This window comes from Symphalangus syndactylus, chromosome 2 (genome assembly GCF_028878055.3).
Source record: "Symphalangus syndactylus isolate Jambi chromosome 2, NHGRI_mSymSyn1-v2.1_pri, whole genome shotgun sequence".
In the NCBI taxonomy this organism is placed as follows: Eukaryota; Metazoa; Chordata; class Mammalia; order Primates; family Hylobatidae; genus Symphalangus; species Symphalangus syndactylus.
The window spans coordinates 11,878,159-11,893,204 of NC_072424.2; the positions used below are offsets into that span (position 1 = coordinate 11,878,159).

General features: G+C 40.2%; 1 protein-coding gene across 3 annotated transcripts in view; it reads left to right on the forward strand.

Annotated features, from left to right (window-relative positions):
- Positions 1 to 15,046, forward strand: part of C2H10orf90 (chromosome 2 C10orf90 homolog) — a 251,921-nt gene that overhangs the window by 122,729 nt on the left and 114,146 nt on the right. The window lies entirely within an intron of this gene.

The window sequence follows — 15,046 nt, forward strand, 5'->3', positions numbered from 1 at the left end:
TATGCTCTGGGGTCTGGCTTCTTTTGCTTGACATTATGTCTCAGATTCATCCATGTTCTAGTGTGTTTCTATGCCAAGTATTATTTATCATAGCTGCATAATATTCCATTGTGTTAATATGTCACTATCTGTTCCACTGTTGGTGGACTTTTGGGTTATTTCCATGTGTGGCTGTTATGAACAAAGCTGCCACAAATATTCTTGTGTGTGTGTCTGTCTGTCTGTCTTCTGTGGACACATTAATCCATTTCTCTTGCATATATATCTAGAAGTAGAATGGCTACATCAGAAGGTAGGTATAGGGTTTTTTATCTTTGGGAATAAGATTCAGCAGCTTTCCAAAGTGGCTGTATCACTTTAGCTTCACACTAGCAATGTATGGGCATTGTGGTTTTTCTACAGCCTCTCTAAAACTTGATATTGTCAAACATTTTAATTTGAGCATTTCCTCTGTCTTTTACAGTCATACATCACCTAACAATGGAGATATGTTCTGAGAAACATGTCGTTAGGTGATTTCATCACTGCGGAACTATCATAGAGTATATGTACAGAAACCTAGATGGTATAGCCTACAACACACCTTGGCTAGATGATATAGCCTATTACTCCTAGGTTACAAACCTGTACGGCATGACTGTATTGAATACTATAGGCGGTTGCAACACCCGGGTAAGAATTTGAGTATCTAAACATATCTACACATAGAAAAGGTAATGCATTGTGCTATGATGTTATGATGTCTATGACATCACTAGGTAATAGGAATTTTTCAGCATCATTATGATCTTATGAGACCATCATCATATATGTGGTCTGTCATTAACTGAAATGTCATTATGTGGTACAAGACTGTATTTTGATGATTAATAGGTGTTGAGCACCTATTCATGTCCTTATTTGTCACTAGATAGCTTCTCTTATGGAGTGTGTTTTTAAGTCCTATGCCTAGTTTTAAAATTGTGTTTTCTATCTTTTTCTTACTGATTTATAGGAGTTCGTAATAGACGTAAGATATATGTATTGTAAATATCCTTTCTCCATCCATGGCTTGATTTTTCATTCTCTTAATGGTATCTTTTGATGAATATAAGTTCTTGATCTTTCTTAAGTATGATTTATCCTTTTTTTCTTTTAAAATCAGAGCTTTTCTGTATCCTTTTAAAGAAATCTTTGTCCCAAGATCATGAAGATATTCTCCTATGTTTTCTTTTAGAAGCATTTTGGTTTGACCTTTCTTAGTTAGGTCTATTATTTATGTGGAAGTGATTTGTGTTTATGATGGGAAGCAGGGTTGAGGTTCATTTTTTCCCCCAACCGATGTCTAATAGACCCAAAACGATTTGTTGAAAATATTTTCTTCCTCCAAGTGTATTGCGGTGGCACTCTGAGTGTTTTCCATGTTTTCCATTCATTAATTCTCATAACCCTACGATATAGATACTGGTTTTATTCCTAATATACATATGAGAAAACTGAGGCTCAGAGAGATGATGTAATGTATCCTGCCATGCAGCAAGAGCTCAAGGTCTTGCTACTTCGTCCTCTGCCTTTGCGCATATGCGTGGCAGGTACTGCTGCAGCATTTCCTTTCTCCTGGGTAAATTACATGGCAAAGCAGGAAGGGAATGCCCACTGAGCCACACGGTCGGGCTGCAGGTGGTGGGGATGGCATAGCATCTTGGGTGAGTATCCTTCGTAAGACAGCGTCTCCTGGCAGGGCTCAGTCTGGTCTTTGCAGCGAGAACGCCTGGATGATGGACAACCTGTCCAGTTCTTCTCTGTTTGGCAGGTGGACTCTCTTGAATGCCCATTTCCATTGCATCCGTGTTTCCTCACGTGTTGTGGAGGGAGGTTCTCGACCAGTGTGGGGACTTCCGTTCTGCGACTGGATTTAACTAAGACAAACGCAAATTTGTGCTACAGTTTAGTGCTACAATTAGTGCTACAATCAGTACCCTGAAGCGCTTAAAGACAAAGGCAAGCTGTTCTGTTCATTCCTTCAACAAATATTTATTGAGTGTATACTATGTGGTTCCATGTATGGGAAAAATGGCAGCAAACTAAACGGATGAGGACTCCTGCCCTCAAGGAACTGATATTCAAAGAAGAATCTTTTATAGAGGTTTTTTTTACACTGATGACCCTGAAGCCCTGTCAATTAAAGATTAACTGAACTTTACCAATCACTTCTTCTTACCTGAAGCTTCTCCACCCCCACTGGCATTTTGACAACCTAGTTCTTCTAGGTCCTAACCCTTGACAGTATCCCAGTTTCTTAACCATTTTACAGTAATTCCTGCTTTATCTCCAAAAACTGAAAGATGGGAGGAGCAACTTGAAATGTCCTGGAAAGGCAGCGGGTCTTATCTTGTTCCAGGGAATAAATTCAGTTTTAGGCTATGCTTTTTGTGGTTTTACCAACAAATGGACACATAGCTGCTACTTTGTTATTCTGCAGGCCTTTTTGAGATTATGTTCAGCAAGCGTGCAAGGCCCTTATCAATAGAAACCGATTTTTGATTTAATGCTGCAAACCACTGGTTTCTCTTCTGTGCCTTTTTCTTTGAGGCAATATATAAATGTCCTCAGATGCAGCCCGTGGTCTGAAACGTAAGTATGGAGTAATTGCACCTGGCATAGGAATCTTATGCTCCTTGGATCTGCTGAGATTCAGTAGGTTGCATTTGACAGAGTTGTTTTCATTCTTTTTATTAATCTTCAGTTTTTCTGCCTCAAATTTTTTTTCCCACACCCACCCCCTGCCCATATAATGTTTAATCATTCAGGAATTCAATCCAACATGTGTTTCTGAGATATCTACTGCATGAAAGACTATAAAGTGTACTTGGGGAAAAGCAAATTAATAGGACCCAGTACGTTGCGCAAGGACTTTCCAGTCTAGTCGGGGAGGAGCTCATATTTCCATCTATTATTGCACCAGGCAGAGTGGACCAAGTCCACACAGAGGTGTTGGTAGTGGTAGAAACAGTTACCAGTTACTAAGCATTTATTATTTGCCAGTGCATTATTGCAAATGTTCTCTCTAATCTCAAGACAATCCTTCAAAGTAGATTGAATTATCCCTTGCTTAGAGAACTGAGGCTTGGAGGGGATGAATGTCCTCTTCAAGGTTTTTACAGCTTGGATGTGAAAGCCAAGGACTTAAATCCAGGACCACCAGCTCTAAGGCTGGCTCTGCCTTGTAGTATTTGTGCATTTAGAACATTTACATTTAATGTAATGATTGATATGTTAGGGCTTAAGTCAACCATTTTATTTATTATTTTCTCTTCCCTCTCCCTTCTATCCTCACCCTGTTATTCTCGGAGGGAGAAAACACAGAAGAGAGGCAGATTAATCCTAGTTTAGAGAAAGGCAGTGGCGTCGTAATTGTTTTTAGCTAAACGTTTTAAATATGGTGACAATTATAGGTTCATGTGCAGTTTAAAGAAATAATACAGAAAGAGGTCAGGCGCGGCGGCTCATGCCTGTAATCCCAGCATTTTGGGAGGCTGGAACAGGCAAATCACCTGAGGTCAGGAATTCAAGACCAGCCTGGCCAACATGGTGAAACCCCATTTCTACTAAAAATACAAAAATTAGCTGGGCATGGTGGCACACACCTGTAATCCCAGCTACTAGGGAGGCTGAAAGGGAGGATTCCTTGAACCCAGGAGGCAGAGGTTGCAGTGAACTGAGATCGTGTCACTGCACTCCAGCCTGGGCAACAGAGTGAGACCCTGTCTCCAAAAAATTAGAAAGAATACAGAAATATTTCATATACCCTTTGTTCTATTTCCTCCTAATGGCAACATCTTAAAAACTACAGTACAATATCACAAGGGATACTGCCATTGATACACTCAAGTCAGAACATTTCCATGATTACACGGTTCCCTCCTGTTGACCTTCTATAGACACACTCACTTCCCTTCTGCACCTCCCTCTTCCTAACCTCTGGCAACCACTTGTCTATCCTCCTTTTCTATAATTTTGTCACTTCAAGAATGCTGTATAGGGGCCGCTCGCGGTGGCTCATGCCTGTAATCCCAGCACTTTCAGAGGCTGAGGCAGGCAGATCACCTGAGGTCAGGAGTTCGAGACCAGCCTGGCCAACATGGCAAAACCCTGTCTCTACTAAAAAATACAAAAATTTAGCCAGGCATGCTGGCAGGTGCCTGTAATCCCAGCTACTCAGGAGGCTGAGGCAGAATTGCTTGAACCTGGGAGGCGGAGGTTGCAGAGAGCCGAGATTGTGCCACTGCACTCCAGGCTGGGTAACAGAGAGAGACTCTGTCTCAAAAAAAAAAAAAAAAAAAAAAAAAGAATGCTTTCTAGAATCATACAGCATGTATCCTTCTGGGATTGTCTTTTTGCACTCGGTATTATTCTTTGGAGGTTCATTCAGGTTGTTGCATGTATAACTAGTCTATTTTTGTTGAGTGCCCATGATATGGATGCACCAGTTTAGCCATTTGTCCACTGAAGGACATCTGGGTTGTTCCTAATTTTTTTTTTTTTTTTTTTTTGCTATTATGAATAAAGATGTTATAAACATTCAGATGCAGGTTTTTGTGTGAACACAACTCTTCATTTCTCTGGGAGAAGTGTCCATGAGTGAAATTGTTGACTCAGAGAGCTAGTCACATATTTAGTTTTTTAAGAAATTGCCAAATTATATTCCAGAGCAGCTGTACCATTTTAAATTCTCACCAGCAGTGTAAGAGTAATCCTGTTTTTCTGTGTCCTTGCCAGAATTTGGTGTTGTCACTGTTTTTTAATCCTAGCCATGCTGATAGGTATGTGGTGGTATCTCATTGTGGTATTAATTTGCATTTCCCTAATGGCTAATGAGGCTGGACATCTTTTCATATGCTTATTTGCCATCTGTGTTTCCTCTTCAGTGAAATGTATCTTTATGTCTTTTGTCCATTTTCTAATTGGGCTGTTTGTTTTTCTTACTGTTGAGTTTTGAGAACTCTTTAAATATTCTAGATATTAGTCCTTTGTCAGCTATGTGGCCTGCAAATATTTTCTCTCACTCTGTGACTTGTCTTTTCGTCTTCTGAACAAGGTCTTTCATAGAGCAAAAGTTTTACACTTTGATTAAGTACAGTTTGTCAATTTTTTCTTTTGTGGGTCATTCTTTTTGTGTTACGTCTAAGAATTCTTTGCCTAGCCTTAGATTCCTAAGATTTCCTTTAATCTTTCTTCTCTAAAATATTTATAGTTTTACATTCAAGTTTATCATCCCGTTCAAGTTATTTTTATATAAGATGTGAGATTTAGGTCAAGGATTATTTTTTGGCCTTTGAGTGTCTAGTTGTTTCCACTTGCTGAAAAGGCTAACTTTCCTCCATTGAATTGCTTTTGCACCTTTGTCAAAAACAACTTGGTCCTATTTATGTGGATCTATTTCTGGATTTTCTGTTCTATTCTATTAATATTTGGGTCTGTCCCTCTGCCAGCCCCACACAGTCTTGATTACAGAAGCTGTATAATAAATTTTGCAATCAGGTAGAATGTTTTCTTCCACTTTATTTATTTATTTTTTGGTAAAGATGGGGTCTTACGGCCGGGCGCAGTGGCTCACGCCTGTAATCCCAGCACTTTGGGAGGCTGAGGTGGGTGGATCATGAGGTCAGGAGATCGAGACCATCCTGGCCAACATGATGAGACCCCGTCTCTACTAAAAATACAAAAATTAGCTGGGTGTGGTGGGGGGCACCTGTAGTCCCAGCTACTGGGGAGGCAGAGGCAGGAGAATCGCTTGAACCTGGGAGGCAGAGATTGCAGTGAGCCAAGATTGCGCCACTGTACTCCAGCCTGGTGACAGAGCGAGAGACTTTGTCTAAAAAAAAAAAATGATGGGGTCTTGCTTTGTTTCCCAGGCTGGTCTCAACCTCCTGGCCTCAAATTATTCTTCTGCCTCAGCATTCCAAAGTCCTGGGATTACAGGCGTGAGCCACTGTGCCCGGCCCCACTTGCTTTTTTATGAAATTATTTTTGTTATTCTAGTTACATTTAATTTCAATACAAATTTTTAAAGCATCTTGTCTATATCTACAAAAAATCTTGTTGAGATTTTGATAGGAATTATGTTAAACCTTTATATAGGTTTGCCTTTGGCTTTCACATCACATTTAATTATGATGTGTCTTGGTGTGGATTTTTTTTTCTGTTTGTTTATCATCTTTGGTGTTCACTAAACTTTTTAAATTTGTAGGTTTTGGTCTCTTCAAATTTCAAAAGTTTTTGGCCATTATTTCCTCAAGTACTTTTTCAGTGTAACCCTTTTCTCTTCTCCTCTGGGACTCCACTGACATACAGTCAGATCTTTTATTATAGTCTCACAGGTTCTTAACGAGGCTCTGTTCAATTTTTTTTTCAGGCTGTTTTCTCTCTGTTGTTCAGTTTGGGTAATTTCAACTGTTCTGTCTTCTAGCTCACTGATTCTTTCCTAAGTACCTTCCATTCTTCTGCTGAGCTTATTTACTGAGCTTTTTGTTTCATTAGTTTTTAAAATTCTAATATTTTCATTTGACCCTCTCACAGTTTCCATTTCTTTGGTGAGATTTTCTATTTCATTTGCTGAGGCTTTTTTATTTCATTTGTTTCAAGTGAGCTTATAATTGCTTGTTGAAGCATTTTTATCACAGCTGCTTTAATCTCTCTCTCAGATAACTCCAGTGTGTTTGTCCTCTAAGTGTCAGCATCTATTGTCTCTTTTTTTTCACTCAGTTAAAGATGTTTCTGGTTCTTGTTGTGATGAACGAATGATTTTCTTTTTGTTGTTTTTGTTGTTGCGGTTGGAGACGGAGTCTCGCTCTGTTGCCCAGGCTGGAGTGCAGTGGCATGATCTCGGCTCACTGCAACCTCCACCTCCTGTGCCTCAGCCTCTTGAGTAGCTGGGATTACAGGTATGCGCAACCATGCCTGGCTAATTTTTTGTAGTATTAGTAGAGACGGGGTTTTGCCGTGTTGGGCAAGCTGGACTGGAACTCCTGATGTTAAGTGATCCACCCGCCTTGGCCTCCCAGAGTGCTGGGATTATAAGCCTGAGCCACCGCACCTGGTGGTGATGAATGATTTTCAATGAAAACCTGGACACTCATGTTATACAACTCTGGATCTTATTAAATCTTCTATTTTAATTGGCTTTTTCTGACACTGCTATGCCTGGGAGTGCTACACTGGAGGTAAAAGTCCAGGTTTCTCACTAGGCTTCAGTTGACACCCAAGATGGGGGGAAATCCTCATTGCTGCTGGGCAGTGAGGAGAGCTCTGCTCCCCACTCAGCTTCCACTGACATCCCCCTGGGTGAGGGGAGGGTTAGGAGTGCCTCCTTACTGCTTCCCATGTGGCTTCCCCTGAACTACGCTGGAGGTGGTCTTGTTATCACTGGTGGGTGGTAAGAGTCCAAAATCTCTACAAGGCCTCCTCTGGCACCATCCCGTTGGGGAGGGGAAGAGATACCTCCTTACTGCTGGGTGGGAGTGGAAGTCTAGGCTCCCCAGGTGATCTGCACTGAACCTGGGGGCAGGCAGGGGTGAGAATTCTGGCTCCCGCTCAACCTGGCTTTCTCTGACCCCACCTGCCAGTTAGGTTAGGGTGCTTCTTTATAGCCTCACAAGTGTGGAAGTGTGCTGGCCTCTGCTGGCATGTGGACATGAGGGTACAGTTTTGTTCTGTGGGGTTTGGCTGGAGTAGAGTGGTTATTGTCTGAAAGTTTTCTGTCTAGCTCTGTCGTGTCTTTCTTGGTTTTTGTTTTCCCTGGAGAGCAGGCTTTGCCTGGGGTTTTTTGTCTTTGACCCTTGATGTTTTCAGGTTGCTGGTTCCTGTAGCTTCAAGTCTGAGATGCATGAGACAAAAGAAAATCCAGGGAATTCGTCACCATGTCATTTTTGGGTCTCGAGGTCCATAGCTAGTCTTTCTCCTCTCCACCTTTAAGAGTCTTCTTATGTTTGTTTTATACAGAATAGATAGCTCTTATATATATTTTATATATAGCATCCAGAACAACATTAGTGGTATTCAGTGGAAGAAATAAGTCAGAAATAAGTCACTGCCTTCCCTGAGAAGAGCCACCGCCCTGACTTCCAACATCTAAACTGGGTTATTGAAAGTTAAGAACCGATTAACTGGAAGAGAAGAGGGGTGGGGGGCATTCCGTGCTGATGGTGTGAAAATAAGAGGTATATGCTCAGAAAAGTGCTATACAGTGAGGATACATCATTCTCATACTTGCTTTCAGGAATTCCAGTAAGTGGGTTTGCCAAAGAGAAAAGGAGAGAGTCCCATTTAAACATTATGAGAGGTTGCTACATCTAGATTCTGCAACCATCTTGGGATGGTAGGCAACGGATAGAGTAAGCCTGAAATAGCCAACACATGTTGGTAAGAATAAGTGAGTACTTTTAAAGGTTTTTTTTTTTTTTTAATCAATGACTAAAAAAACTAAAGGATTTGTATCATTCACTGGGCCAGGCAGTGCAGGTCAGGATGCCTTCCTTAACATTATAAAAGGGGAAGAAAAAGGAATTAATTAAGGCTACAGGGACACATTGACCAAGAAGGGTTAGGATATTGGAAAACCAGTCGCGGCTTGTACCTTTTGTACACTGAACTGTAGTTTATGGGAGATTTTTACTACACTCCATTTCACCTCCTTTTGCATGGGTCCCAGGGGTCAGAGACCTGGCTCCGGAGGATGAGAGAGATCAGAAGAGGGCTGGGTATGATTACGAAACAGAGATCGAACAAGGGTGTTAGGAGGGCATGGGAAGGTGGGGTGCATTACACATGACCTGCATGACTTTGGCTGAGCTGTAAGATGCTTATTTTCAGGCACAGGTTAACATTGCACCACATCTTTTAAATAATAGGTCAGCATTTATCTCTTCTGAAAACAACAGTGGTGTTTAAAAATCATTTCGTCCACACCAAGGATGGGAAAATCTAGCCTAGTTTCAACATTTGTCACTCTACTGGTGCCAATCAATAGGAAGGGGAATAGTACTGAAAATCACCAGGCAATCAAAGTGCCCCCTACCCCTTTTGGTGGTACAAATGGACAGGATCAATAGGGCAAGGCAGGGGCATTACACCATCTGGGAAGAATGGATTTCAGAGGACCTCCCCCAGCCCATGAATTATGCGATTATTCACTCACCTCACTTAAGAAAAATCAATTCTGCGGCATTGCCTGGTGGCTTTGTAGTTTCCTTCCTCTAAATCTATCATTCCTCTTTATATTCATTTAACATAGTCTTTCTAAAATTTCCACCAACAAAGCAGAGATGCCAAATGCCACAAATTCTGTTAACTTTCAATGGAAAGGAAAAAAAGACTCTCACATGTGCTTTCTTGCTTGAGAATGTGTCTTATGGTTTATTTTTCTGAAGTGAGTTGTGTGGATAGCACTGTGCAGTTACAGGTGTTATTTCACGCAATGGCCCCCAGCAGGGGTAGTGGCCCATGAGTGCCTTGTGGAGGGGAGGATGGGCCAAGTTCTAGAGGCGGATGATTGACAGGCTGGGGATGGGAAGCCACGTCCCATGTAATGCTGGGCTTGGTAGGACCCCAAGGGTACAGCAGATTGTTTTCCTATGATATTTACAGTCATGGTCTATGAGCAGATGCAGTTTCACATCTGTAAGGATAAATGTATGTCACAGAAGTCACCAACAGGGGCCCCTTGGCCAGGTCCATCTCAAAAAGTCTTTGGTTGGCCCCAAGGAGTTTCTGTCATTTACTTTGAGTTAGTTGACAATATTAAAAAATTGTAACATTTCGCATAAAAATTCAAGCATAGAGTTTTTCTTTAAAAACGAGAAGATCTGGCAACACCAGACCTGTGCTTCCATCAGCTGAATTGAGAGTCACCCACCCCTGGAGCACGGGGCTCTCCAGCTTCCCCTAGTCCCACCTAGCCTCCTTCAACTTCTGCTGACATGTCACCACGACCCTGGTATGTGGCTGAGGTGTGGTAACAGCCTTGAGGCTCGGGTCAGTAGCTCACCAAGGCCTTCAGGGGAGGTCACATTGATACTAGCCTTCTGAGGGTCCTTTACTGCTTTTGAGAAAGCATTTTCTTGAAAGTAATGGCACTGCTAATGAAAACTGATCTTTCTTTCCAACAGTTTGTTTTCCAGAGAACAAACACAGGAAACTCTTTAGCGTATGTGCTAATGGTAGAAAGCACAGGCATGGAGAAATGGAATCTGTGACCATCAGAGGCAAAAGCATATTAGCTGTTTGTCTCCACTATGAGCCATTGGCTTGGTCTCAGGGAATGGGGTGACCTGCAGCTTCCACGGTACTCAGTGATGATGGGAAGGTCTGATACTCCATGTTAGCATGTCCTATGCTGCCGTAGCCCTCATCACCTTGAATTATAGAAAAATTGTCCTGAATTACCTACCTCTGCTTTCCAAATGTCAACCCCTTGAGTGCCTAATAATATCCTACACTTACTGTGTGCTTAAGATGTGTCAGACAATGCTAAGCACTTTATCTGAATTAACTTCATTGCATCCTCTCAATAACCTTTTGAGGCAGGAATGTTTCTTATCCCCATTTTTCAGATGAAAGAACAGAGGTGCACAGACGGTTGATGATTGACGGGCAAGCAGAGCTGGCAGGCTTGAATATTTACAAATTTGTTGAACTGTGTCTAAGCAGCACAGCACTTAAGTGATTTCATTTTATTACAGCCACTTTATGAAACTATATATTATACTGTAAATTAATATATTTACACATTTGTATTGCTGTATGGAGTTCACACAAAACACATATATGTAATTTATGGGTGATTTAAGGAATTTTCAAGGGAAATTGGAGACCAATTGGTTGTTCACTTTCTTCTCTGAGGCTCTCAACAAAACCAACATTACACATTTGAGAGTTTTTAAAATTTTTAAATTTGTTTCATTTGTAACTAAACAAAACACCAGTGAACAGAATATATACATATATACACATATCTTGAGGCACATGTGGCATTGAATCCTACAAGTGAAATAGATGAGTCACAAGGTATGTGTATGTACATTGTACATTTCAATAGATACTGCCAAGTTTTCCTCCCGTAAATGTTTTACATTTCAGCCAATAGTTTGGGAATAACCCACCTTCCCACACCCTGATGCTGGATTTTTATAGGGGTGTGTGTGTGCATTTGCCATGCTAAGGAAAAGACACAGTATCTCCTTGTTGCTTTTCTAATTGAGGTAAAATTCATATAATGCAAAATTAACTATTTTAGAGTGAACAGTTAAGTGGTATTTAATGCATTCGCAATGCTATGCAACAAACACTTTTATCTAGTTCCCAAATCTTTTTTTTTTTAAGTATTTTATTTTTTATTTATTTATTTTTTGAGACAGAGTCTCACTCTGTCACCCAGGCTGGAGTGCAGTGGTGCGATCTCTGCTCACTGCAACTTCCACCTCCCAGGTTCAAGCAATTCTTCTGCCTCAGCATCCCGGGTAACTGGGATTATAGGTGCCTGCCACCACACCCAGCTAATTTTTGTATTTTTAGTAGAGATGCGGTTTCACCATGTTGGCCAAGCTGGACTCAAACTCTTGACCTCAAGTGATCCACCTGCCTCGACCTCCCAAAGTGCTGGGATTACAGATGTGAGCCACTGCACCCGGCCTAGTTCCCAAACCTCATACTCGTTAAGCAGTCGTTTCCTATTCCCCAGTCCCTGTTTCCCCCAGTACTTAAAAACTGCTAATCTGCTTTCCATCCCTGTAAATTTACCTACTCTGGACATTTCACATAAAGAGAATCATACACTATATGACCTCTTGTGTCTGGCTTCTTTCATGTGGTATCATGTTTTCAAGGTTCACCCATGTAATAGCATGTGTCATGACTTCATTCCTTTTTGTTGGAATAACGTTCCATTGAATGTATGTACAATTTATCCATTCATTTGTTGATGGACATTTGGGTTGATTCCACTATTTGGCTATTGTAAGTTGTGCTGATATGAACACTTTGTGAAAGTATGTACCCCTGTTTTCAATTATTTGGGGTTTGTATGCATGATCATATGGTCATATGGTCATATGGTAATTCTTTGTATCCTTATTGGGGAACTGCCATAGCAGCTGCAGCATTTTACATTCCCATTGGCAACGGATGAGACTTTCCATTTCTCTACATCCTCACCAACACTTGTTATTTTCTGTTTTGTTTTAATTATAGCCATTTTACTGGGTTGGAAGTGGTATCTCACTGCAGTTTTGATTTGCATTCTCTAATGACTAATAATGTTAAGCATGTCTTCATGTGCTTTTTGGCCATTCATATATCTGTTTTAGGGAATGTCTGTTGAAGTTCTTTGCCCATGTTTAAATTGGATTGCTTGTCTTTTGTTGTTGAGTTATAAGAGTTCTTGATGTGTTCTGGATATTAAACCTTTATTTGGTATATGATTTGCAAATATTTTCTCCCATTCTGTTGATTATCTTTTCACTTTCTTGATGATGCCCTTTGATGTACATTGTTATTTTATTTTCTTTAAATATTGTTTCAAATTTTATTTATCCAATTGCTAAAGAGCTCTAGCATCTTTTTAGTATGTATTATCCCATTGTATTTATTTTCCAGTAACATCCATGTTCAAATCATTTACTCACTTTTCTAAAGTGTTTTCTTCTAATACAATCATAGGAGTTACTTTGATAGCCAGAATATTAGTATTTTCTTCCAGTCTGTTAAGCATCTTATTTATTTTGTGTAATACATTTGTCATATAAAAATTACTTGTTATAGTCCAGCTCTTTATCTTTCATGGCTTCCAGATATTTTGTCTTCTTTAATAAGACTTCCAGTAGTATCAAAATATCCTTCTATTATTTTTGAAAATTTCACTTTTTTATGTTTATACCTTAAATGCATTTTAAATTTAGTTTGGTGTATGGCTTTAAATATGGACTATAACATTATCCCCAAACAGATTACGAATATTATACACAAATATTCCTTTTGATTTAAAATATTCCTTTCATAAACTAAATTCCCAAATATACATGGATGTCTTACTCAGTTTTCTTCCATGGATCTATCCATCTCTTCCTGTGCTGAGACCACACTGTTTTACTTAATACTGTCTTAGTGTAAGTTTCCATATGCAGTATGGCAGTAGTCCTCTCTCATTGTATGTTCTCACTAATTATCTTGGTTCTTTTTTTTTTTTTAGACAAGGTCTCACTTTGTCACCCTGTCTCCCTGGTTGGAGTGCAGTGACATGATCTCAGCTCACTGCACCGCCTGGCTCCCAGGCTCAAGTGATTCTTCCACCTTAGCCTCCCGAGTAGCTGGGACTGTAGGCACGTGGCACCATGCTTGACCAACTTTTTAACTTTTTGTAGAAATGGGATCTCACTGTGTTGCCCAGGCTGGTCTCAACTCCTGGGCTCAAGTGATCCTCCTGTCTTGGCCTCCCAAAGTGCTGGGATTACAGGCATGAGCCACTGCACCCAGCCTCTGGTGATTCTTACGGATTCTCTCTTCCATTTCAATTTATAAATCTAATTGTCAAGTTTTTTATTAAATCTGGAATTTTATAAATTAACTTGGGCAGGTATGACTTTACAGTTTTTACTTTTTCATCTAGAAACATATTAAGCCTTCTCATTCATTAAGTTCTCCTTTTATTTCCTCCAGTATAATTTTATGATACTTTTGATATAGGTCTTGCATATTTTATGTTGGATGTCTTCCTGCAGGTCTTATAATTTTGTTGCCGTTGTTAATTTTTTCTCCTGATATTTTCTAATTGATTATTGCTGCTCTTTATGAAAGTTATTTATTCTTGGAGGCTGCTTTGATTCTGGCTAAACTATTGAGCACTCCCAGTAGTTCTAATTGCTTTCAGTTAAAACCCTTGGATTTACAGGTAGATAATTGTATCACCTGAAATAGTGATCGTCCATTCCAGCTTCATGCCTCTTTCTTTGCAATCTTTCTGTGTTAGCAGCACCCCCAGTGAGCCTGGGAATGCTTGCCTGTTCCTAGCATCTCAAGTTTCATTATTTAGCATTTCATGGTTCATCACAATAAATTTCATTGTTTATATGAAATTAAAAAATTCACAAGTCATGCAACGTATTTAATAACTATTTGCTGGAAAAAGTTAATTTACAAACTTTTCCAAATATATTAGTCTTAGAAGTTTGCCCATTTTATAGAAATCACAAAATAAATATTATATTTCTTTTGCTTTATTAAATTTTTTCCCCAGGTTTTAGAACTTGATCATCTCATTCATATTATATTTATGGAATGAATTTATTTCTATAGTAGTTTGGCTGAAGGTCTGTGTAAATAGAAGAATCACTAAAATGCATTTATTCATATGGCCTCTCATTTTAACTAGCATGGTACGTGGCAGTAGCTTCTTTGATATGAAAGCTTCATTCCTGCCTTAAAACGCTACTGCAGAGACTCGCATTAACAATCAAGAATCCTTTCACACACATCCTCCCCCCATGTGTTTAGTTTTATAAACACAGTGACCTTGTTTGCAGTATAAATTCACCTTCACCTGTCTGTAATAATTTTAGCCTCTCTGCTGTGGAACAGAACCCTAGCATGGATTCCACTCACAGCCGATTTACTTTTCCTGCTAAAGGCGCTAATTCAGATGGGTTGCTGCACATTCCAAAAGTGAAAAATTCCTTCTGAAGTCTCCTGATCTGCCACTGGGGTGGAAAGGTCCCCGCCTGCTGTCTTGCTCTGAGCTGGGACTGTGGGGACTGCGGGGGCTGCCTCCAGGCTTTCTCCCCATGGCCCTGCAGCTGGGGATGTTTAATCAACTTCAAAGCTAATTTTGCTCCAGGCCCAGCTTTATGCAGCAGAAATCTCCTGCCCATCAGCCAAGGACCAGTTCCCGGCTCCAGCTCAGCTGGCATGCTGCACTTCAACATATTAAATATTTCATCGTGCCTTGGCATTGGGGTTTCCCTGGCCTGGTTAGCAATTAGCTGTGCTTTTAGCTACTTTTGGAGGAAACCCTTCATGA